Source organism: Megalops cyprinoides, chromosome 3 (assembly GCF_013368585.1).
Source record: "Megalops cyprinoides isolate fMegCyp1 chromosome 3, fMegCyp1.pri, whole genome shotgun sequence".
In the NCBI taxonomy this organism is placed as follows: Eukaryota; Metazoa; Chordata; class Actinopteri; order Elopiformes; family Megalopidae; genus Megalops; species Megalops cyprinoides.
In genome coordinates this window covers 51,515,914-51,541,025 of record NC_050585.1, presented here as the reverse complement: position 1 = coordinate 51,541,025, position 25,112 = coordinate 51,515,914, and the positions used below count along the sequence as shown (strand labels likewise).

Below are 25,112 nucleotides of genomic sequence, written 5' to 3'. Positions count from 1 at the left end.
AGCGAATGCACCAAATACGCTGTGATTATCTGCTATCTTTTGCTTCTGCTAAAACTCCCCCACCAGGTCTTGCTAGAGAACCTTAATCGAGTGCTAGAAAACATCGTATTACCTGAGGGCGTGTGTGTCGTGGTGGAAATAATTACACCAAATAAATGGTCCGAATAAAACCATCTAAAACCGTCTAAAATCTGTAGACACAGAATCTCAGCAAAGACAGTCATGAAACCTGCTGTTACATTATCAGCTGGACATAACTAAATTAATTACAAATAACACATTGGGATAATTTTATTTTTAGTTATTTTCAATTTGCAAATCTTGCAAAATCTCTACAAATACATACTTGGCGTTCTGAGAATGTATGACTATGGAGATCAGCTCTACAGGGGGTTAAAGCGGATTGGTCGTCGTAGACGACATGCGAACACTTCCGGGGTAAACTGTTCAATATAAAACTTTCGAAAGCATCAGGACGTCCATTTCAAGCCGGGATCGACATCGGGTAAGATCATTGTTGCGCTCTTGAACGCAGACTTGCAAGACAATATGTATTTGAATTTGTATGTCAAGAGCGAGAAGTAGCCTTTGCATTTCATAATTCGTTGTAGATTAGTCAGTGTAATGTTTTATATTTTAAAACGCGTGGTAGTCGCTCCCCAGCCCGCAAAAGCAGCTGTAGGGTCCTACACGTGGCGCTATCCACTTTATCCAGATCCATCCTGCTGCACTGTACTTTATTCTGATGTTATGCTTGTTCACAAATTGTATTTTGTAAATATTTCGATGTTAGTAATGTTTCTAGAGCTTTGCATGACTGACTTCGCTAGGCCCTCGCCACGTTCGCGCAGGACATGGGACGCAGGTGGCCAACATTCCAGTTTCTCAATGATGAAAAATTTCACAGACCTGTACTGAATTGCTGTGATTGCAAATGATTTAATCTGACGAGAAACTGTAGTTGATTTAAGCAGACATTTTGCCTGTGTTGAAACGTAAGGAAGTGAGGTCGAGCCACGTGGTCTGCCTGACTGATCTATTGCGCGCACTCCTGTATTTCCATGGCTAATAACGCTACTTTCCTTTGCCTGGTAGGTAACTCTGACGAGCAAATATCATGCCGATTGGAAAGGGAATGACCGGTGAGTATGCCAGAGTTTTAATATCGCCCATTTTGTTTTCCGCGGGGTCTGATGCATCTTTCGATATTCTGTGGATGGATTAGTCTGACTCTTTGCAAAACGCTTTTTTAAAAATTCTGTTCATGGGTGGATTTTATTTTGTACACTTGGTCATTTTTCATTTTAAGACCTTGCTACTTGGTACAAATGGCTGTGACCAACACCCTCCCCCATGTGCTACTGTTGCTACATCCGGTCCTGACAAATTCCTTAACTACACCCTGAGTAGCATAATGACACAAGGTTGTATTCAGCAGTAGTGCGTGTTAAGGTTGCCTTTCATCACGTGAAAGTGGGCTGTAATTTTCACCTCAACTCCACCCTTTTAACTCAATCTACAAAGGCACTAAATGGTATTTGACCTTAGAGTACTGTAACTGATGGTATAAAATGTTTTCATCCACTCCCTTTTGTGGTTATGTGAAACTTACTGCAAAGCAGGGGCTATCAGGTCTGAAATCTCTGTAGAACATTCTGCCCTTCAGATGATGGACTTGCCATCTTTCTGTTGCTGCTAGCCGTGGTCACATGAATGACTTGTTCCCATCTGCCTAGGTTGGTGGATGCATTTTAAATGGATTTCAATGAAGCATGGATAACATCAGAATGGTAAGATCAAGACTCTGAATGTCATGAGTTATTGTCAGGAAATTGTGTAATTGCTGAACATGAAGCACTCCTTGCAGATGTGCAGTGAGCGTTATGTGATCTGCTGCTGCCTACCCACAGCTGTTCAGATTTGATTTCTGGAAGTGATGAGCTGTGATTACCGCCCCAGTCTGATTTCAGGTGACTGAGTGGTACCCCTCTGATCCACATGTACATTTTTAATCTACAGCAGCACAAGGGTGCAACCCTTACACTAGTTCAAATTCAGTCCTTCGTGTTCATACTGTCTTGTGTAATCTTGTACCTTCTGAGATGATGGTGTAACCCAAAAATTACCGTTTTTGGCAAAATGGTGGTTTGGGTTTAGTATTTAAACAACTTTTGGGTGGCCTGAATGCTTCCATTGTGACCAATGGCTACTGTTGCTTTGCAGATCTGCTCCTGTATTTTCAACATGAGTTTCAAATTCAATGGTGTGCTGAAGACTGAGGCTCAGCGGTAAGAATCTAATCTTCCTCTGGCCCCAATCCTGTGTCTTGTCAATACCGATAATGTGAAATGGAATACCTAATTTAATTTTCAGTTAATCATTGAAACTCAAGTACCTTTAGTCCTTGGGCTGTCACTTCCTAATGTTCAGTTTTGGGTATGTGTGCACTCTCAGTGATTAAACTAACTAGCTCACTTTGAAATGCTGTGAAAAGAGATGAACATCTGAGTGAGTGCTCACAATGCCTGAATACACTGTTTAAATGCTCAGTGTCTAGTGTAACATGTGGGTTATTTTTTTTTTTTGTCAGGAGTGTCTTTGGTACAGCATCATGCAGAGTCCTTTCTATGGTAAGCTTGGAGCCTTTTTTCTGTAAATTGTCCCCAAAAGGTCTGGCATAGTCATACTGTGCTCCCCAGGTTCTTCCTAGGGGTATTGCACCTCTGCACTAGCTGATGAGCTACATTTGGAATCTCGTTCGTCTGAATTCCTGATGAGTCTTTTATTTCTGACAGTTGCAGAGTGTAGTGGCCTGCAGACTCTCACTTTGGCTTGCACTGTCTAATAAGTCATGTTGTTCACAGGAGGGATGGTCCCAAGCTGAAAGTGGCACTCTGTTATGAAAGGTGAGTTACATGGTGTATTTCAGGCATGAAAGTATATTCTGTTGTGCTGGAAGTCACTCTGGATAAGGGCGTCTGCTAAATGCATGTAATTCAATGCAATGTGTCCCTTGGAATGTGTACCTCCCAGTTGTAACATGTAGATGTAGGTGCAAAACCAAATTCATGCTGGCAGGATGCATTGTGTGCAGTTTTTGAATGAAAAAACTTGAGTGATATGTAAGTGACAGTGGCTACATGCCCCCCACCCTCTGAAAATGTGGAATGAGGATTCCTGTTACCGCCCCAGTCTGATGCTGTATGACTGACTGGTACCTCTCTGACCACAATAACCAGGCAATGTAGAGGTTTACTCTAAATCAGTGGTGGAGTCCTGATTTGAACTTACCAGTGTGTTCATCCTGCAGGTTTTCTGTGCTAAGGTGATGGTGTGCTGGAATGGCAGTTGGCACTGGTTTGAAAGCATGTGGAAAGCCGGATGCCTAATTCAGGGTAAGGACACAGGTGCATAAATTGATACCTGTCTGTGCTGAGGTTACATGATGATTTAAAAAAGACAAGCATATGCCTGAATTCGGTGATGCCAGTTAAAAATCTGAACCTCTTAACCTGTACTGCAACTTGGCCTACACTGTTGTCCTGTTGCACCAATGCATTCTCACCTCTTTACAGGTGTTGCCCATCAACTGTGCAGAGGATCATTGACAGGAACACCTTTTAACGGTAAGAGCTGTGAACTGAAGTATTGAATATTCAACAATATAATTCGGAGAGAATTCTCCCCTGCCTCTGAAACCACAAAAGAGAACAAAGCTCCTCAGTGCTGTTGGGGGCAAAATGGGAGGCCTTTTCTGGTTCCCACAGTTTGTGGTAACGTTGATGTTTGGAAGTGATGAGCTATGATTACCGCCCCAGTCTGAAATCATGTGACTGATTGGTACCCCTCTGATCCACAGGGTGAGCTTTCAGGTTCATGACAGGACTGTTAACTCCTGAATTGTTTCTTTACATCTTACGCCTTGCGTGTTGTACATTCCTTCTGCAGGTACTGCAGCATGTAACTGGTGGGACAGATGCACGTGATGGGATGAAGAGACTCAGCATGTAATACTTGAATGAAGATGAAATAAAACCTTGAAAAAGCTGGTTTTGGTGCTTTAAATTCTTGAAGCAGTGCGTTCAACTTCCCAACATTGAGCCAAAGGGCACAAGTAATCACAGATATGAAACTAGTGCTATATGTAGCATTTTTATCAGTGGTGGCCACTTGTAAATTGTTCAGATATCAGCAGTCCTTTAGTGTGCTACTTGTATCTAACTGACTATATCTATAGCCATGGTGGGTAGCAGCCATGTGTCGCTGGCTTCCAGGTTGGGGTAAGATGACTGGCAGAAGTTGTAATTGAAGATTCATTACTGGGGTGCACCTGATCCCCCAAAACGGGGGGTTTCCCCTCATGTGGGAATCAACCTACTAAAAAGGACTCCTTACTGAAATTGACTTTGTGTAGTGCTCGAACGTGAAATGGTAAGACTGTCTAAAGGAAGCAATCATATTTTTATATATATATATATAATAAAATGCAGGAGCGGTGGATTAAATTTTATAGAATTACACAGATTAAAGTTTTTTTTTTTGGTAGATATTGAGTGGTTCTAACGGCTGTATAGCACTGTGTTCACCAGTGGCAGAGAGATTTCAAAAATGCTTCTGAAATGATTTAAGTGGAACACTAGAGGGCAGTAAAATTCCCAGCCTCTGCCGTGACCAGCAGTGCTAAATGTGGATGTACATACATGTGGTTTTAGGTCATAAACACATGGTGATTATTTCTGAAACAGAATTTTGGTGTAACTTCTGGTTGGTGACAATGTGAGTCCAAAAATGTAAGTAGTTGCATGTAATCACCAGTGCAGTGTGGAAAATGCCTTTTTTTGAATGTTATGCTCCCACTGGTCTGGCAATGTTAGCCTGGTCTGACACTTGCTCATTCAACTTGAATGGATGCCCTTATTTTCTGCTGTGCTGGTCGTTCTGGATAAGAGGGTCCGCTAAATTAATGTAATGAAAGTCTTCTGTCACTGATCTTTGCTTCCCCATTGTGAAAGGAAGTTCATTGCAGGTTATGTGTAGGATTTAAGCTGAGTCTGTTGTAAGGAATAAAAGTGCTCAGAAGTGTGAGGAATAAACACTTCCACAATGCCTTTTTTCCCCTCGGTGGAAATGAAATGCTCCTCTGATGTCTTTGCACTTGTTGGTTTTAGCCCCTTGATGGCAGCAAAGACAGTTTAGTGTTATGCTGGAGGGGTATTCTGCTGTGTTTGCACTGAGGAGCCCTAGCCCTTTCAAGTCCTGAATGAGACATTCCCTAAGAGAGTCCGTCTGTGGAGGGTGAAGTTGCTTGGTCTGACTGAGCATGTTTATTGGGATTATGAGTGTTGTATCTGTGTTCATCCTAGTTCCCCTCTTATCTTTTTGTGGATAATGGGAGAGGAGCGCTGTGATTTCCTCTGTAATGCTCACTGAAGGGTTTGTACACATTTACATTTGCATTTATTCATTCAGCAGGCGCCTTTATCCAAAGCGACGTACAAAAGTGCATATAGTGGGCAAATAATATGCACAAGGGCAAGATGTGTACAGGTCATACAATGCAGATAGTGCTGAAGCTGAGCACAAGGTCAGTGTAGTGAGACAGAGCTAATCTGATCTAAGGTTACATATACTGAACACAGTTACTGGGACAATAAAGTGCTGCTATACTACCTAGGCAAAGATGTGCTACAAATACAGCATAAGAGAGAGTGCTACAAGCTCCTGCACAAGACCTATCCTCAGCCTGGAAAGACAATCGCATGTATGACAGTGGAGGAATGATACGGCGTTAAAGGAGCAGCGCCAATTAAAAAGCATAGAATTGAGGCAATTTAACTTTTTTGTGAATCATCATATAAAAACACAAAAACAAAAAATATGTCAGTAAAAAAAAAACAAAAAAAACATCCAGACTAGAAAATTGAGCCATTTTTATTTTTCCTATTTGTGGTTCATAAAACGGATGGATGGAAAGTACACCCATCCCTGGGATGTTCATCTCCTCTTCCCCTAAAACATTGCTAAGAGCACACTGAACAGAGCAGGGCGCCATTTAGGAAAAGACATTTATTATAAGGAGTTATGGCCATGCTGTCTCCAATGAGAACGTGTTATATGTGTAAATCAAATTATTTAATGCAGGGTAGACATGTTCATGGGTTTTTTAATCCATACCAAGATGTTACTCAGAAGAAAACAAACCGGAGCAGGAATAATACAGTAACACTTGATTTATGTCCTATCTTTCCTTGGAAAGAGAATGATTCACACATTTACATTAAAAGCTTTTTTGGCTGCGGGTGATTAGGGTCTGCTAGTGACTTGTTTTGTACTTTGAGACTTGTGTAAGACTTTAAATTACGTGGAATTCAATCAATGTGGTGTTTTCTTCTCTATCTCACTTTTACACTCCCAGACACTCACTGAAATTTCCAGTCCTTTCGGCCACAACGAGAACCATCTGGATTGCCGTGCTGCCTGTTTCTCTCGGGAGAGAGGCCTTTTTACGCCCAGCTGAACTGAACTCATCAGGTCTTTTGATCATTCAATCAATGAAAAGAGTCCCTTGAGGGAGATATAGCTCAGCTAAGCTCTGACAATAAGTGATAATTACTGTAAACCATGGCATGGGTAAACAACAACCATATGAGACCTTTCTGTATAATTGGTGTACATCGCTGACACATTATCTTCCAGATAAATGGCTGTCCATTCTGTGCCTGCAGTGTTTTTTTTTCAGTGAAGAGAAATGGTGATGCCACCGACTATGAACTTGATGGTCTATTGTGTCAGAGCTGGCACTGTTCCATCCTTTGAAAGTTTCACTTGGCTTGGTTGCTCTGAACACATTGCGATATTAAACATTGCCCAGACAGGCCTTGATGTCTCTTTCTAAATCACTGAACTCACCATCTTCCTTTGAGGTAACCTGTCAGGTCAATATCTCTCAATAAATACCAGTGTGTATCTGAGCATCATCCTGAGAGCTGAAGGTTCAGATTCTGTATAGGTTACTGGTATTTTGTGTGCAGAGAATGAGTACAGAAATGGTGGTGGTTCTATGGTGAGACTCAATGCAACAAAATGTGTGGGAAATGAAAAACTGGGATAAAGGGGGTAGTTTAATTCAGACCCCAAGCACCACACGTTTCAACAGATACTGAGTATTAGCCTGCATTCCAATATTTTCAATTTCCAGTGATAATTTTAGATATCTATTTCAGATATCTGCCAAAAAGCATACCGTCTTTCCCATTTCGTAAGTGCAGTGTAGTGGCTAACTTCATGCATGCTGAAGAATGACAGTGGATGTCGGAGTGAAAACCTATGAGGACCATTAGGCTCACTACTGTAACTCAGCACGAGCTGTTTTGAGAAGGGGCCATAGATTGTTATACTTCCACCAGATGTCTCCATCTTCCTATTAAATTCAGATGCCAGCTGAAAGGACAAACCAGCGTGCAGAGTTATTTCAGCAGAAATACATTTCAAAATCGCATAGGCTTGTCAAAATTTGTCTTTAATGGTGATACATGAGTTATGTGTTCATGTCGAATAAAGAAAATTATGAGTTGTGGACATGAAAAATGAATTTTGTAGAAAAAGGGGTGTGCTTTGAGACTTAGACTGTGATTTGATTCTCTCAAATCAGGCTTAACAGGGCCTGTAAGAACATAGTAACTGCCACAGGATTAAGCCTCACTGAAATACACACACTGTCAAACAATATATCCATTTGACAGCTGTCTTTGTTCCAATGAACATTTGTGAGTTTACATCCATTTCACTGAAATTAAAACTGGTTTTGCATGGGATTTGGGACTCAGACCTTTCTCACAAGCACTAGGCTTGTTCTTGTTCTGTTCATGCTGAATGACGCCCATTACATTTTGACACGATAACTTCACATGAAAATGTGAAGTTTTATTCCACCTAATCTTTCCATCTTGGACATATAATCTTAAACAATGGTTGTGCTCACTGTCCTTTTCCCCTATTCTTTTATTAACATCTGCTTTAACTGTACAGATGGTAACCTGAGAGAACTGTTTCATTTGGATGTCTTTTTTCGAGAACAGGTGTTAGAGAAGTTGACAGAATGTTAAGAACTGTTTCACATGATGTCACAGAGTTGGGCGAGAGTCAAAAGAAACTAACGTCACTTACTGGAATCTTGAATGTACTCACTGCTTTCTCTGTGCTTTTCAAGTGTCATTCCTTAAAGAAAAAAACCTGGGTTGATTCAGATCTCAGTGAGGGAGAAAGAACAGGTTTTCATTCATGGTATAAATACACCTCTTACTCTAATCTGTTAAATACATTGTCCAGATATGCATGGAGGCAGGTTTATGGGAGTAGTAAGTCATTTAAGCTGAGAGTGTGAAAAATATTTGAAATTCAATAATAGGGGAAGTCAGTGAAAACCCCTACTGTTAGTGCAAAATAATATGCTGGTATTGTGACGGATGTACTTTTGGGCAGTGGCATTTAAAACATCCTTACTCTGTACACAGGCACTCCATCACCATAATTATCAGTTCTTGGACAGTGTGTTGTAGGGGGAACATTTTTTAGCAATAGACCTAATCTGGAACAGCTGTCAAAACAAGCAGAACATAAACAGATGGAGGTATGAACTTTGGTCTCTGAAGCTGATTTTGAGTTCAGTAACGTTAGGAGGTGTCTTATTTACAACAGGAAAGAGCAGACCAACTGTCCAAGGATCTCTCTCCTGAGAAATAGAAGGGAAAAAGGTATAAAAATGTCTGGGCTGTTTTGTTTCCTTTGATGAAGTTGTTTTCTTTTAAACTGTATTTTTTAACAATGCAGCTAGAGCAGATTTGATACATTTATTGTCATGCAATATAGGTTTAATATGATTATGTCATGTTTTTACAACTTCGTCGTCTCATGACTGGGTACAATAACATTAGCTATGTGAATCTCAACATGCTTTCCTGGTGTTGTCTCGTTCAGACAAAACCTGAACTTTAAGGAGCATGTTATATGTCTTAAAATGATGGTCTCAAGCTGTTGCGGATATTAGAACCAATTAAATCCAATCACAAAACATTAATGTCCATGGAATCTGAACATAGGACACAATAGTACATGTTGAATTCACATATCATGAGAAAATCCAAAATTGTGATACAGATGGTTCACCAAAGCTGCTAGCTCATTATGTCAAGATTAACTATGTAGCCAGCAAATAGATCAAACCGAACATGTCGTGTAGCTTGACAGATTTAGTTACAAACAGATGTAATGAAGGGAAATTATTTTTTTACGTCCACTTTCCACGGTCTGTAATTTATGTAGGATAATGAAAAATTGGTGTTTTTAATAATTTTCTTAACTTGACACGTTCTACTTACTGTTGCTCAGAACCCTATTGCTCTCCAAGAGAAAGACAAAACATCAAGGTTACAGACAGACTGCAATAACGGGTTTCATATTCATATTTCCTTGTGCCTTTACAGCTCCACGTCAGCTTCTTGTCCCTTCCTACATTATTCCTGCCTGTACCTGGTGCATCCTTGCACCTTATTTACTCCAGGTAACCACCAAAGCTGTCCACCATCTCAGAGGTGGTACATTCTTATAAACATTTTCTTGGCTATGATTACATTAATTGGCTATGAATGTAATATGGGCTAAATTTCACAGTTATAGTTTATATTTGGTATGTTTCTGTACAAAAAAGTGCAATGCACTGACCACCTCCTCATTTTGAACATATCCAGTCTACCATCTTGTTTCCTTCTTTCACAATGAGATTTTCTTTCTTGATTTTCAAGTGTTTTTATACATCAGACAAAGTCCAGGGTTTCCAAGGTGGCATTGTGCTTGAATAATGTGTGTGTATCCCAAAAATAACAGTTGATTAAACCTTATTATCTCCTCTTTGATCTTTATCCAACTCATCAGAAGTATCTGCCTTAGTAATTACAGCCCCTGGAAAACGTAATGGCTGTGTAAAATAATGAGGACATGCACAAAACAGTTCCCAGTACACAGCTTTCAGGGAACACAAACTTTAACGACATACATTACACGACCAGTGAATAAGGTTGTAAATTCCTTTCGTAGAAAGTAGAAATCTGCTCTCCGAAAAACTGCGATAAATATCTTTATCCTAATACACCAAATATAAATCCCTTCTTTATGTCATCCCTTTACTATAGACCATTTAATTTTCCTGTTTTGTGTATTTTTTTAAATTTTGATTTATTTCACTCCTATGTAGAGGTGTGCGTGGAAGTGTGCTGTGATTGGCTGTGTTTTGTTGAGTTCTATACATTCTTTAGCTTAGCAATGCTGGTTGACTGCAACCATAGACCCTGTTTTCAATCAGTCCATTTTGATTCAGTGCTTCTTACCATTTGGAATTATTTCTTTAACTGTGCTTCAGGTTGAAGTACTGTTTACTTGGTTGTTGCAAATACATTAGTTGACCTTAAATTTACCTGGGAGTCGTTCATGAGTCATTTCAGATTGAATTTTCCTTACCTCCCACAGATTCTTTGGGAAACTCTACAGTGAAAGAATGGAAAAGACATTTCCTACAGTACAACTGGAATTTCATGGCAGGGTCTTTGGCCTTTCATTTTATGGCTGTGTTGCAAAATTACTGTTTTGAATATACAGTGTATGACAATCAGAAGAGACAGGGTATCATTATGGCTTTCTTACTTCCTAACTCTCCTTTGATCATGGACTAAGGATGACATAAGAAAAATAAGAGTAATGTTATGGCTATGATCAGTGTCATTCCAACACAAACCATGAAACATTTACAAATCCTCTCCACTAGGGGAAGAATCTACATCTCACATATATCTCCCTGGCAGTCTCAAAACGTAATTTTACCTTTAATCCTACAGTGCTGAGGATATGAAGTCAACCCACACTGTATACAGAGATAAAGATATGTAGTGAATCACGAATACATGCAGTTAAATTAAACGTGACGTTAATTCTGATAATAGATCTTGAAGTCTTGAAAGTATGAAGTAATTTTTCTGTGATGTGTACTGAACGACTGTGTTACAAAAACCCTTTGTAGTTGAGGATTACCTCAGATGTTTTACGTCAAACATGAAGTGCCTGCCAACATGTAGGCTTCTGATAGAGAAAGGGGTAATGTTTGGGAGAGAACACTTCATCACCGCGGCAAATGTAATCCCCTTCATCCTGAAAGATTACGTTCAGAATTCTGACAGGTGCCTGGCTCATTTTATCTTTGATTCCAACCAGGACTACATGGACAGTTTCCCTAGCAACAGAGGTAAATAGCACATGACAATATGCGTAAGAAATGTGCAGTTGAGGATGTTGCCAAAAACTCGTTTTTGTTGTAGGTGTGAAACATCTTGGTACAGAGGCCTAAGGAACTGATTCATCATGTTATCACCCTCCAGTTATCAGAACTGAAGTGAAATGAACTGAGGAGTTTTGAATCGTAAAATTGTGATGTTCCACAGTGCATTCTCTTCGTTAAGGTCGGTGTTGTTCAAGGGAAGTTATTGGAGAATCCTGAACAGTAAGCAAATATATGGCTGGAAACTGCAAGAATCATGAGAGTTATCTGAAGTAATTGTTATGTCTGTTCTCCTGAGAGAATGGGGAAAAAACAGTTAAAATGTGGGGAAAAAAAAACAACCAATCAAATGCAAATGGGACTAAACATTGAAGGGTGATGTGTGTTCCTTTTAACCCTTCACTTTCCAATTAGATTTTTGTTCAAACAGTTCTGTGGGAATCGAAAGCACAGGTCAGGTATTTAATTAGACTCATTTGTTTCCTGAGCACATTTCTTTTCTGGACAGAGGAGAATCCAGACAGGTGCAGACTCCCACAAGGTTTGAAACTGACTTCTCTCCTGTCGTTAGCATTCTGACGTGACATGAATGCTGATGTCTCCTCACTCTGATGTCTGCAGTAGGCCTATGAAGCAGACAGATGTGCAAGGACACTGAGCAGGATTTCAGCCTGCCAGAGGACATTTACTTTACCACTGGTACACAGAAGAAAAGCACTGGGTCAGTGGATTTGAGGAGGAATGAATTTACTTGTGTTCACAATTTGTGCTGTTTCACTTGCCGAATATCCCAGCCTTAATCAACCACTGATCGCATGGTGATCGCTATTTAAACTTGATGCCAATGGAAGTATCCTGTACTTTCTTCCCATGATTGCGTCTTTTTTCTTGCATTGTTTTTAATTTCACCCGAAAAATGAGCTGAGGAACCACTCTTATGTGTTAATTGAGATATGACTCTGTTTCTTGAAAATGACCTCTGACATATTGGAGGAGCAGATAATGAGACCAGTCATTATAAATGCTGCATTTGCTCCTGAATTCCCCAAAGCTAATGTAGGTTACAAGAACCAAAGGTCCTTAGTGCTAAAGAGTAGGAGCAATGACTTCCCCCCACAGTTCAGTGGACAATTTAACTTGACACACTTCATCCCTGTGCCATGCGGCTCCTCGAGGGTAGACGATGACAGCCACTGGTGTATTTGAGTTCCTACCACTGCCATTCCTCCCATTTCTGGGGTCTCCACAGGCTACACACCCAGGCCCGCCAGTCACAACAGCACAGCTAAATGGGAGCAGAATAAGAAAATCACCCCACTTTCCAGAACAAATTGTTCCTTTTTATGGGTCAGTTTTTTTCATTAAGAGAGTGTCTGCAAGTACTCCCTTTGAAACTGTGCCCCTGTGTGCGCAAACCACTCAAGGATAAAGGTCATTGGGTTACAAGCTACTGCAGCGTAATTGCTGCATTTTAAAGGTACATGTTTGTTTCAATGGGTTGGTGCAGCAGAGAGCAGCAGTGTGTCATAGAGTGGTAAGGAGCAGGGCTTTTAACGGAAAGGTTGCTGGTTCCGTTCCCTGCTGGGGCACTGCTGCTGTACCCTCGGGCAATGTACTTAACCCACAGTTGTCTCAGTAAATATCCAGCTGTAAATGGATAAAATTGTAAGTCACTCTGGAAAAGAACGTTTGCTAGATGACTCTACCAGCCAGATTGCACCTTGTCTGGCCAATTATTGAAACTTGGTCATTCAGCACTTCTATTATTGTGACTCCTTGTATGGCTTTTGCTTGTGTTGGTACTCTGCCTCACTTGTAAGTCGCTTTGGATAAAAGCGTCTGCCAAATGAATAAATGCAATGTAAATGTAACGCTAAATGATAACAATCTAATACAATGTAATGGGAAAGATAAAAACCTGGCTCCATCTATGTATCACACATTCAAATGGTAACCTTACCACGCAGAAAACCGTTAGGTAATGAATCAATGCACTTCTAAAAATGTGTGAAATCATAGTTCAGAATCATATTCTCCAGAGCATCTAAGTAGAGTTTGTCATCCACATGGGAGGCTGACCTTACTGGAAAAAATATTAAGTTGCTTTTTGCTTTTTTCACTAAATTAGCTCAAATATGGCATCAACTACAACCAGTATAGATTAAATGCCTTATCGGTTGCATATTTTTTATTAGTTTCTGGTTAGTGTCAAGAGGTACGTCACAATATATGAAGCAATTGAGAAAACTTTGAAATACAAACAAACTGGCGCATAAGTTCAATCTCTCTCTCTCTCTACATTACATCATTTAGCAGACGCTCTTACCCAGCGCGACTTCCAAATAAGTGCATCACTATGCTAACAGTAGTTATATCGAAGTATTACAAGAGGTCAGTAAGATACTGAGTTAAGTGCTAAACTAGTGCAGAGTGAAAATAGGCATATGGATAGAAATAGACAGAGAGAAAGGCAGACTAGAGATATAGCCTGAAAAGGTGAGTTTTCAGTTTTACCCTCTTCACTCTCTTACCCTATGGCCTCACATTACAACTGAATCTGTTGTATGAATGCGGGCGTGGGGAATACTGGTGTTCATCAGGCCAGCAGTGTAATTCAGAGCTAATTTAGAATGTAGCCCGCTGCCTTAATGGGACTTGCCTCTCATTAGGGAACTCTTTGAATTCCTGGTATCATGGCACTGCACAAACAACCTTTTGGCTTGACAGTGTGAAATTCGCCTCTCCGTTTTGGACCTCTTCTTTCCATAGGATGTCCTGCAGGGCAGAAGTGATTGATCACTGTTGTTCAGTTGCTCAATCTAACATTTTCTCCCTTGTTAATTGCATCTTTTCCTTGAACTCCTTTGCCTATGTCAACATACTGCGCCCCCCCGCCCCCCTCCCCACTCCACCCCCCAGAAGTGCAGTATGTTGGGTTAGAAGCTGGTGGCGCGGGTAATGAATCATTGACACAGTGGAGAGAACATGGGTAAGGGAACTTTTATAAGGTTTCATTTAGGTTTATTAGCTGCTGAGAGATTGAGATGACTTGGAAGTCTCCTAGTGCAACTTCCGCTAAATCTCCCATTCAGTAAAAGTCCTACACTTATGGCCATAGAGCTACAAAGCATTGAAATGATTTTTTGCTACTAATAGAACAGGCGTGCTTGTCACTGTTCACACTGAGTACGGTTTGTGTTTCATATTTTTCACGAGTACTTTTACACTGTCTTTTGATTTTTGAAAATACAAATGAGACTGCAAAAAAAAAAAAGAAAAGAAAAAATAAGATGAGCCGTGGTCCAAACAACATGTAATTCTGCAGCATTTGTTTTCAGTGCCGTTAAGAGTTTGCATGGTATAGAGCTGATGTTTTAAAGCTGCTCAGTGGATCCCAGTGGATCCCAGATTCAGTTCAGAGGCACCATCAGACAGAACGGCCCCGCAAATCACAGAGGCACAATAATGGAAAGCCATTGAAGGCAATAATCTGGAGCAGTGCTTCTTAGGCTTCTCTCCCTGGGACACTAATAAAAAGTTCACTGCCCTCTTGCCACTCATCACAGACTGCATAGGCAAAATAAATATGTGGGAAATAAAAAAATATATACTTTTTATTAAGAACGAGCAACTATTCTGGCAAAATGAACTTCTGAAATATATTTCAAATGATTTTAACACGCTGCTTTGTTGAACAAATAGTTACCAACTAATTACTGAGCATACTGTGTGTGCTAATTTCTTGTTAACTTTTATACATAGCTAACGCTCAAATTGGATTGCAAAATAAGAAAATAATATTAATAGTTTCAGAAAGGCAAAAGCAAATTGAGTACCAATGTTGGTTGGTATGCGTACAGTTTTGATGAAAATAATTGCACTCTAGTTACAGACTGCCCACTTTATTTCACCTATTTACGACTGAGCACAGACCTACTTGGGACTTTTGTTAGGTCCTGACCCATGATTTAAGAACCATTTAGGATTTAAGAACCATGGAGGATTGGAGATGCCTGCCAGGTATGTAGAAGAGAGGGGCCTGTTGCATGGACATTAGCAGACATGGCTGCAAGCGAGTTTTTCGGAGACGCTCTCAGAGGTTTCAGTGTCTCTTATTTGATATCCAGGTTTGTGTTCAGTTCAGGATTGCTTTTACCCACTGTGTTATGTTTTGACCAGCAGTGCTGTAAAATATACGTGATATAAATGCTATATAGCTACATAGAGACATTGCTACATTATTTGCATTTTTATCATGGAAGGAGGTACTGCAATTTGCAGTATGGATTGGAAAGTCAAAGATGTAATCAGACGTTAGTAGGGGTATTGTGGTTGTAGGTTTACCTGTTTCTTTGCATTCAGCTTTAGGGTCAACCGCCTGTAAGGCCAAGCACAAAAATCAAACGTGTTGGACTCTTCCAGGAATCTGCAGAGTTACATAAGCGCTCAAATTCTGCATTTACTGACTCCCATAAAGCATTTCATGAGAATGTCTCTGTGCTTGCTGGATGCCTGGAAAGTAAAATACGAGTGCACTTTAACCTTGCCATATGGGTTAGCAGCTGGGTAACGAAAGAACACAGAGCACCTTGGTTTTACAGAAGCAGTTTTATTGTGGCTCAAAGCAATTCCAGGTAAAAAAAAAAAAAAAACGCACAGCCCTGGCGTCTTCTCTCATTTTAATGAGGAATCAAGCCTTATTGACTTTTAAAGATTTGGTAGTACAGCGTGTGCTTGTCGAGCTCTGTCCGCCTTTTCGCGGCTCCGTGTTTCTTTCGCACACATTTACAGTGCAGTGAGATGAAATGGCTCGTCTCAACAACAACAAAACAACTCAGCTGGACCTTTGCTTTGTGCAAGAAATATGAAGGTGAAGGTGACAGTCACAGCTCCATTTAAGCAGTTTTTCATCATGACTTAAATTACTGTGTTTTTCTTTTTAATTAAATTCAATGACTCCAATGAGTGATCATACTTGTACGTCCCTTGCAATAACAGCATCTGCTCAATGACTAAATGTAATGTAAATGAGGCAGACAGATGTGCAGGTAGTTAATTGCATAGATTGGTCTGTTAATACAAATGCTCACTTACTTTAAGCTATGCTCCAGCTGCATGTCTTCATCTTGGAATGCAGTTCTGAAATTGCATGAAATCTTGTTAAAGTTAAAGTTATATAAAATCAAATTTAAAATGACATTTACATATCAATGAATGTACATCACAATACCTGATTGGGGATAAACAAAATAGATATATAAAAATAGAGTTAAATAATCTCTGCCATAGGTTTCAATTCCACAAAATGAAGATTTAACAGTTAAGCCTAAAACAAATGTATTTCTATTGATGTTGCTTCTATATATACTGTCATATATTACAAATGAAACATCAAAGTGATGGATGGCAATATCATTTGATTGACCTCTCTGAAGTAGCATGATTATCATGAACCAAAACGTCTACCTCAACATGTGAAGGTAGACTTTTTAATACTGGTTGAAGAGGACAGTCTTTGATGTGTTTCTTAGTCTTTATGAGTTTCATGCACGTTTTACCATATAAAATATTGATGTATGGTCTGTGCACGTTAGGGGTGCATTCTTTTTTCAGGTAAGTAGCTGGCTACCTACCTAAGGATTATAGATTCATGATGTACATGTTAATAATTTGCATTCCCTTTCATCTTTACTTTTTAGTTTCATTTTAGCAAAATACAGACAGCAGCATGTAGATAAGGAAGTGAGCTGTAATGATAGCTAGCTCTTATATAACACATTCCTTTAAAAATTGAAGATGAGATTTCATGTATGAAAAAAAATGTGGACAAGTGACTTGTTAATGCAAAAATCTACTTGGAGAATTTAGTAATCTAATATAATGCAACTGTATATTTGACAACATATTTGACAGTGGCACCAAGACTGGCCAGTGTACAGTATAGCACAGCCTCAGACAGAGGTGAAAGATCTCAACTAAACCTGGTTCTAAACAAACGCACAGAGCCAACAGATCTCACCGTCGGCCTTAAGTTCCTCTGTCATACACACAGCAAAGTCGATCTACAAATAAATGCGCGCTATTCCCTGAGAGGCTCTGAAGGCATGTCTCAGGTGTGCAGTTTTATGTAATCCCACTGTTGTGGGGCTCTCTCAGAAAGCTGTCCACCAGCATACAGTACAGAATGTGCAGAGGACTGGACCGGAGGCACGTGGCGTATTTTTCATACCCCTCAACGCCGAAAAAGCAGAACAGATTTCTGCTGCCACTGAATGATGGAAACCCGCTACTACAAAGCATAAGAAAGAGCCTTACAATTTCTTTTTTTTTTTTTTTTTTGTTTAGCAATAAATCTGTGTCAAAAAAGTAAAGGTAAAAATGTCAGGCATGCCTTGGAATGGTGCCAGTTATGAGCGCAGCAGGAGTTTAGAGGCATGGAGATATGATACTCCTGGAGCCTTCCCTGTATCTTTAACAGTTGTAGTGCGTCTTCTGACAGCCATAGTGGATGGCCACTGGGCTTTTCTCATTAGTAGAGACATATGTATTGTAAATTACTGTACTGTACAGGCGGTGACCCTGACCCTCAGTGTGAAGCCACCAGCCTGTTATATAAGTAAATGTTCCAGTTGATAGACTTCCCACTTCCTTTGTATGTTTACCTTTGCTTCCTGCCCCAAGGGAGCCACAACTTGCATAGTCTGAAATGAAGGATAATTCTTCCCTTTCTGTCTGACTAGAAGGTGTTCCTAGGAGAGGCTAAAAGAAATACTGAACTGTGCCTCACTGGAAAGAATTTAAACAGCGTATTACTGAACTCAATTCCAAATACCATAAAGTGGCTCAATGTAATGTATTAATTTACTGTCAAGATTGCAACACAGCAGTGTAGCAGATTAATTAATGTATTTTACACTTGTATAAAACTACAATCTATGCTACACTATGATCACCTAAACCAATTTTGTATAAGAGTTTCTTCCCATTCTATTTTTTGCTCAAGAACAATAAAAAGTGTGAACCTCAACAGATGGCAGATAAAAATGAAATTTTCTTTTACATTACTGTGTTACTATCATTTATTTTTTGCCTCGCATTAAATCATTTCGGTCGTGAAATTTATAATAACACAATAACGGCAGTATATCATTTCCTTATCATTGAAATATTGTATTTTGCTTAATTTCCTACCAAACAATTAACCAAATTTGAAAAACTTTTCAGTCACTTGCATTAAAGCACCATACATGGTAGAATAATTTGTTGGTCTTCTAATGTGAATGTGATGGTAGTAATCAACAGGTTCTTCCTCACCTCTAGCAAAAAGCTGAAAAAATTTTAAAACTATTAATAAAAAATTCCACAACAGTGAAAAAGAAGAGAGAAGACCATTCTGGTACTTAGAGCAGAAATGTCAATGTCCAAGTTCACCAAACAGCTTTGGTTAAAGTAGTACATGAATGTACTATAGTGGCAGTACATTCAAGTAGGTTCATCTTCTGACCAAATGTGGCTGGGAAACTCATACATTACCTCCTCTTGTCTGTACAAGAGTGGTATATCTGACTGAGGCATACCTGGGGCATCTTCCTATATCACAAAGGGCCACATTGACACCTTACAGTGAGACGGTGTCTGAGAGATGAAGGCATCAGAGCCTACAGCACACGTGTCGGCTCGGTGCCTAGGGGGAACATGTTGTGCCTCCGCACACAGGCATTCCAGAAGAAACTGGTCAACTACATATTGCCGCAATATTAGGTTCAGTGATGAGTCAGGGTTCTATCTGTTCCAGCGTGACGGCAGATGGAGCGTGTGCCGCAGAACCAGGGGAGCATCGCCATAGCGTTGCACAGGTGGACCTGCGGTTGGACGTGCTGCGTGGTAGTACGTGCTGCAATACCACACTGATAGAGATCACAGTGTTTAGCTTCTCGACTGCAGGCAGCTATGGACGCAATATACACACACCCCATGCATCGTACTTTATTTGTGCATTGTTTACACATGAAGACACGAAGGTACACGTGGCATATACTTGTCGGACACTTCTGGCACAGAACAATTGGAGTGTGGTGGACTGGCCACCTTCTGTTCCCCAAACGGAGCCCACCTCTGGGTTGCTCTGGATTGGTATGTGTATTATCAAAATTATGACTACTTAAGCTTACTGAGACATGTGCACTGTTTCCTGAAGAGAAGAATAATGTTTAACAGTAAGGCATTTCAATGCCACAGTGGGCACAAGCATTGTGAACAAAAAGAGGAACACAATAAAATGAACTTGTTCATTGAGAAAATGGATGGCCTCATTATTTCACACCACATTTGATCCAAACACAGATTGGAAAATAATTATTTTGTAATTTTGTTATTATAGCTATGCATCTTATTTATTGCCTATTGCCTATTCAACATATTATAGTTTCCCTGTGCTTACTGGTGGGGAAGTGTGTACTGAAACTGTGAACAAAAAGGTATCCAAGTGTTATGCAACACAATTTACTTTTGATGGGTAGCATGTGGACTTTTACAGAAGTCATGTGACTTTACTCACATTTTAATAGTTTTACAGCATGGGTAAATTGTGGGCCCTACCTGGTGGAATGGCATTCCACTGCTAACTATCTTGTACAGCATATGGAATGTAAACATGACATATACACAGTACGAAATTACAAGCAAGATTATTACGGCCACAGTCTCAAATTACCACTCATGACAGAGACGTGAATTCCACTGTCAACTGGTTTTATTGGCTTACAGTAGCAACAGCGGTTGTAAGTATTTAATGGTACCTTGCAAACGTAGGTAGCAAGTTGAGCAAACTGTGATAGTTTTGACCCTCGGTGTCTGTATCTCTCACCTCTTTGCAAAAAGGGTTACATCAACCCAGGAACAACTGGCTCTATTCTAGAAGACCACACTCTTAATGTTCTGAGACCGTTACATAATGTAAGTATGTAGTATCAAAGTAGTTACGTTATTGCAGGGTGGGTGAGTGATCCTGTAAGGTCCTCTTCCCCATATAAGGACTGATAAATTCCCCACTCGCTCTCTCGGTATTCTCAAGCGAAGTGGAGAAGGCTAATGAGATTGGAGCAGCCCATAGATAATGGAACCACAGTCACCCTCCACTCTACAGTCCACATTCAATGCGTGTTCAAATGAGCTCATAAACTTACCTTTAAACAGGAGACAGGAGACATGAAGGAGGCTGAGTGAACTCAACACACTGCATATACAGGACAGACCCAGCAGGAAACAGCACAGTCAGACAGAGGTATGCCACTAAGCATGGCCCAGGAACTTGCCACAGCCTATGTGGAAGGACCTCCAACTTTATATAGCAACTGGCCATAATACCAATACCATAATCTGTTGTAATAGCCTCCAAATGCCATTCCCAATGCCTGTTCTCCAAAACATATGCATATGCATACCTCATCAGCTCTGTGTGTGTTCAACATACAGTTAACAGGTCAGAGATACTTATGGGCAGAGGATTCTGGGACACGGTGACCCCGCTGGCCAGCAGCACACCTGCAGTCTGCCTGCATTAAGCTGTGCGTGAAGCGTCCTCCTCCTCTGACTGCCTGTCAGCGTTCTTATTGTGTAGCACTGTGTGCGCAGACTGCGGTGTGTGTGTGTGGTGTCCGGTGGCTGACATCATGTGTTTCAGAGGATGCCACGTGCTTGTCTCACCCTCCCAGATCGTCAGCGTGGGTTACAGCTGCAGGGGGTGGCTTCTTTGACACGTTCCAAAAATGGGAGAAAATGGGGGAAACAACATTCACGTTGCAAAAATACCCCTGCATTGTGCCTGACTGATGGCTGATAACAAAATTCTATCCACCTGCAGCTGCACTCAATGGGAAGTCTCAGAGTCTTTGCAAGCCAGGCTGTGGTGGGGTTGTCTTCAATATCCAGGACAACAGGACCTCTTATGGTTGGTTTTGTGGTGGAGACAGCAGAGTAAGAGACCACTGCTGCCTGGTTTGGTTTGGCGCGAATCACTTAAAGGCTATTGAATGTTGCTGAGGAAGATATACAGTTACTAGCTAACTAGTTAGAGAGTAGGCTAGACAATGGTTCACATAGACAGCTAGCTTTGTAGCAAGAATGTATACCAAGTAAAAGCATCAGTGATTTCTAGTTTTTGCTGAATCCACCTGCTTGTATTACCCCCCTCCTCATTAACACAATAAGTTTTTAAAGTGTAAAAATCATTATAGAGAGCATTTTACTGACCTAGCTGCATTAGCTGCACAAAGCTCACTTTTATAGATTTTTCCCAAAACTAAAGACAAAATTAAATACCCTGATACCACTTAAATGCCAAAATTAAAAATAATTTTAATACTGTGGTCAGGTATGAAAGAGGTAACCGGGTGGGAGGGGGCCGTGGAAAAATAACTTGGAATGCCCCCAGAAAGAAACCATGAACTTGGAAAATTTGGAAAGGGAGCCCGTAATTAAAATTGCCTTAAGACATATTTGTGATGAGGAAAAAAAGGGTAAATGTTGAACATGTTTATGGTTGCAGCCTTTGAGGAACAAGGCTACAGTATGTGGATGTAGATTTTTATAACATTTAGCAGCTTCATTGGAACCCTGTGTGCGTGGGTGACATCTGCAGTCTTTCACTGTAATCCCTGCTGTACATATTTGACAGCACAGTGTTAAACATGCTGGGGAAATTTAATGAATATTCTTGGAATGGCATCACACCTTAGAAAATATAACTGAAAAAGGAAATTAAAGTTTTCCAGCCAAAATGTTGTTCTGCTAAACCTGTGATTGGTAAGACTATGTTTAGGTCTCTGTTTCCCTGTCTTGAAAATATGTTTCAGGAGAAGAGACCGTGGGACTCATTCACGACGCAAAGCAACATGTCATTGCAAGGGGAACAGAGCTTAAGCTGTCTTCAACACATTGACACCAACAAAACACAAACATGCCACCAGCACTCAATTTTAAATGCATGCCGAGGTGTGGGAGTTGGTCTAGCTTTTGACATGTGGTGTAATTCATATTGTGCTGAGATTGTATTATAACTCTAATATGTTGAGTTAAGGTTGGAGCTGAAACCTGTTTTATTTCTGGGATAAGGACGGGAACATTCACAGGTTGTTCCTTTTCTAAAATCTGTTTAAGTAGTTTATTCAACTAATGTGACAACTGTGAAAACTATGCATATACCCTACATACCCATAACAGTCATAATAATACCAGTAATATTAAATTTACAAGTAATCCTGTAAAAAAGACCTAATCCCTTTGCAGTTTGTACTAACTGCCACATAAAAGCCAGTTGTACAATACTCATAAGAATCTGAATCAAGTCAGTAAAGAAAAGTGGCATTGACTCTTCAAGGCAGCAGAATGCAGTGTATGATGGGAATGGGATTGGGACAGTAAGGAATAGTAATCATAATTAATGAGGAAAAACAAATATACAATCATGGAGATCAACAGATAAATGGACCATACAAACTCAAATCTTTAGCCATTGTGGAATTACTCTTTTTTTATTTCATGAGCCTACAGATCCTAAATTTCATGTTGCACAAGTTAAAATGGTGAAACGGCTCAAAAATTGTTCGGTGAAAGAACATTTAAGAGGCAGAAATGTTTCAGCTCCCTCCTAACCAAATGTTTGAAGACTAAAAGAAAATCCAATATGGGTGGCCACACATCACATAGCAGTTTTGATTCTTAGTGTACTTTTTACTTACCTTCACATGTCTGAAAATTTTCCCACACCTGTCAAAAGTGGATAACAACAACGTGATAAACCACAACAGAATAATTTGGTCTCCTGTAAATGCATCTCTAATTGTCAAGATGGCTTCCACAGGGACGGCTGTAAATGCTGCACAGTGAATTTACAATTTCCTTTACCACCAAGAGAATCAGACTCGACATTCTTTCTTTCCAATTGCATTAAGTCTCATTAGGGAAAATCAGTTGCTGCATTTTCAAAATCAAACAAAATCTCCAATCGGGGATCCTAGACAAGGAATCGAAACCCACCTTCCATGTATTTTACTCCATAAACAACAATTCACTTAAGGACTTACATTTTCATTCAGTACAGCTCAAACATTATCTTCAGTGAGCACAGCCAGCAACAGCACAGTGTTGAAAAGAGGTGAGCTGGAAAGGAACCACAGGATGTTTGGGTTAATCTGATTCTACAGCTGAGTCTAAACAGCTTCCATTCAGCACTGGCCGGTATGGAAATCACGAGGGGTCAGGACAATAAATTTAGAGACTTTCGAGTTCATGGCATTGCTCTTGTCAGCCTTTCAGGACACAATACTCTAATTTCCCCACTAAATTCAAACTCAAGGAAAGGCCATCCTATTGAGAGTGATGCATACTTGTGTTAGTAGTAAAGAAGTCAGGCAGAAAGAACGCTATCTCTCTTTATGAATTTGATGCATAAACTTTTATTTACAATCTAAATGTATTGTTTACAAAACAAACAAGAAAAAACATTTAACATACTGCAATCTCAAAAACACAACAACCAGGCTTAAAACATCCAATAATATAAAGAAAAAACATGTTTTTGTTAATTCTGAACGTTCAGTCCTAAAAAATCAAGAAATATCATCTAGTTTCAGCACTTCATAGAAATCTAAGATACACTGCTTAGAAAGAGTGACCTTTCACTCATTGATAATGTGAGAACTATCATTGGATGTTTAAAACCACTTAAATAAACTACAGTCTCAATATCAAAAGGCACACAATACTAATAAAACTAAGCTTTAGATTAATGAAACTATACAGAATATATACATTACAGACATAGTCACAAAGTGAACACTATAAGGCTCAGAATCCATTGACCGTTTCCTGGTATTCACATTGATAATAAGAATTTCCAAAGATGACTTATTCATCAAACAGTAATTGAAATACAAAAGCTCACAAAAATATATATAGTGACAAATAGCTACATTTTTCATCCTATTAAACACTATGAACCAGAAAATGTTAATGATATATAAAAAGCATAACTATGCCAGTAGAAGCAGATTAAAACACTGCACACATCAGAATCAAGATGTGAAAAAAAAAAATCCTCATGCCAAACTCTATTGGATTATTAAAAGTAAAGAGTGTAAATATGATTTTGTGGCCTGAGGCAAAGAAGCAATTGTCTGATCTACCTCATGAAGGCAACATTTATTGTTGAAAGCGAGTACGTACATGCTCTCAAATTCACAGAAACAAACCAAATGCACAATTCACAATTCAAGGGAGAGCAACATCCAACAAAACTTTTGTACATGGATAGTCTTCACAGGATCAGTGAGTACAAACCTCTTCTTAGTCCATCTTCAGTCACATAAGAGCTCCACTACACTGCCACCAAATGCACTCTTTCATACACAATTTCAGAAACAGCTGGCAACAGACCTTACAACCCTTTTCAATTTATTGCACAAAAATGTCAATTAATTTACTGAAATATTTCAGGGCACTTTTAATAGTATCATAACATCACAATACAGCAGCATTTAGTTACATATATAAATTGATCACTTTGAGTGTTGCTGATATCAGCAAATTGACATTTTGGAAACTATGTCACAAGATTAACACTTGCAATCCCCTTACCTTATAGATCACATTTTTACTTGTGCTTTGCCCCCTTACCAGATACCAAAACAAGCATAGGTGTCAAGTGTCATTTTTTAATGAAAAGTGAATCTAGCAGGACTTTTCAACATCTTACCAAGGGATGTCATTTCATGGTCATTTACCAAAGTGC

The 25,112-nt window shown here is 39.7% G+C and overlaps 1 long non-coding RNA gene and 5 other non-coding genes across 6 annotated transcripts; all 6 read left to right on the top strand.

Moving 5' to 3' along the window:
- The first annotated feature begins 1,089 nt into the window (after positions 1 to 1,089).
- LOC118775686 lies at positions 1,090 to 4,044 on the top strand. The gene is made up of 7 exons (XR_005004844.1): positions 1,090 to 1,142; positions 1,737 to 1,790; positions 2,224 to 2,288; positions 2,591 to 2,630; positions 2,865 to 2,906; positions 3,311 to 3,395; positions 3,576 to 4,044. It is a non-coding gene; the product is annotated as an uncharacterized LOC118775686 (long non-coding RNA).
- On the top strand, positions 1,927 to 1,999 carry LOC118775808. Its single transcript, XR_005004873.1, has one exon. It is a non-coding gene; the product is annotated as a small nucleolar RNA SNORD31 (small nucleolar RNA).
- LOC118775805 lies at positions 2,449 to 2,513 on the top strand. Its single transcript, XR_005004870.1, has one exon. It is a non-coding gene; the product is annotated as a small nucleolar RNA SNORD29 (small nucleolar RNA).
- LOC118775806 lies at positions 2,729 to 2,797 on the top strand. The gene has a single exon (XR_005004871.1). It is a non-coding gene; the product is annotated as a small nucleolar RNA SNORD30 (small nucleolar RNA).
- Positions 3,161 to 3,232, top strand: LOC118775809. The gene has a single exon (XR_005004874.1). It is a non-coding gene; the product is annotated as a small nucleolar RNA SNORD31 (small nucleolar RNA).
- Positions 3,786 to 3,858, top strand: LOC118775807. The gene has a single exon (XR_005004872.1). It is a non-coding gene; the product is annotated as a small nucleolar RNA SNORD31 (small nucleolar RNA).
- Positions 4,045 to 25,112: the final 21,068 nt, after the last annotated feature.